This window comes from Entelurus aequoreus, linkage group LG25 (assembly GCF_033978785.1).
Source record: "Entelurus aequoreus isolate RoL-2023_Sb linkage group LG25, RoL_Eaeq_v1.1, whole genome shotgun sequence".
Classification (NCBI taxonomy): domain Eukaryota; kingdom Metazoa; phylum Chordata; class Actinopteri; order Syngnathiformes; family Syngnathidae; genus Entelurus; species Entelurus aequoreus.
This window is the reverse complement of record NC_084755.1, coordinates 40,656,299-40,656,802: the sequence shown is the minus strand read 5'-3', so window position 1 is coordinate 40,656,802 and position 504 is coordinate 40,656,299. Positions and strand designations below refer to the sequence as shown.

Below are 504 nucleotides of genomic sequence, written 5' to 3'. Positions count from 1 at the left end.
AAGACTTCTGCATTTTATTAAGTTCCATATACATCCATCATTTCTTCGACTGCAATACAAAAAAACTCAAGTCCAAAACTGACATAATTTTTTACAAACAGAGCCGGAACCTTCAAACACAGATTTGTCACTCAAGTCAGTCACTATTGCAGAGCGTTTTTCACACGGCCTAACGAGCATCTACGGCTGTACACGTCCTGCCACTCCCACCCGGCGTGGAAGTGGGCGTAGAAAAACAACAAGAAAAGAAAAAAAGATCTTCCACTGTGAATGTACAGACGTTTCATGGTGTGCTCAGTAAAACTCAGCCATTATATATTCCACTTCTCGTTAAACATGGCCACCGCGAGGACGGCCAGTGGGAATCTTAACAAGAGAAAAACAAACAAAAAAAGCTCCTTGAGTCCTTCCTCCGAGGTAAAGTTTCTTCTGAAATGCCTCCTCTGTACAGTTCCAAGACGGGTAGAAAAAGCAAAAGAAAAAGGGGGTAAAAGGAGAAGGTCC

The 504-nt window shown here is 42.5% G+C and overlaps 1 protein-coding gene across 5 annotated transcripts in view; it reads right to left on the bottom strand.

Moving 5' to 3' along the window:
- LOC133642429 (nucleosome-remodeling factor subunit BPTF-like) overlaps nucleotides 1–504 on the bottom strand; it is a 95,053-nt gene continuing 94,549 nt past the window's right edge. For all 5 annotated transcript variants that reach the window (XM_062036602.1, XM_062036605.1, XM_062036600.1 and 2 more), the window contains one exon: nucleotides 1–504. This exon is cut by the window's right edge and continues 103 nt beyond it. The gene's annotated coding sequence lies outside the window, so the exon portion shown is untranslated.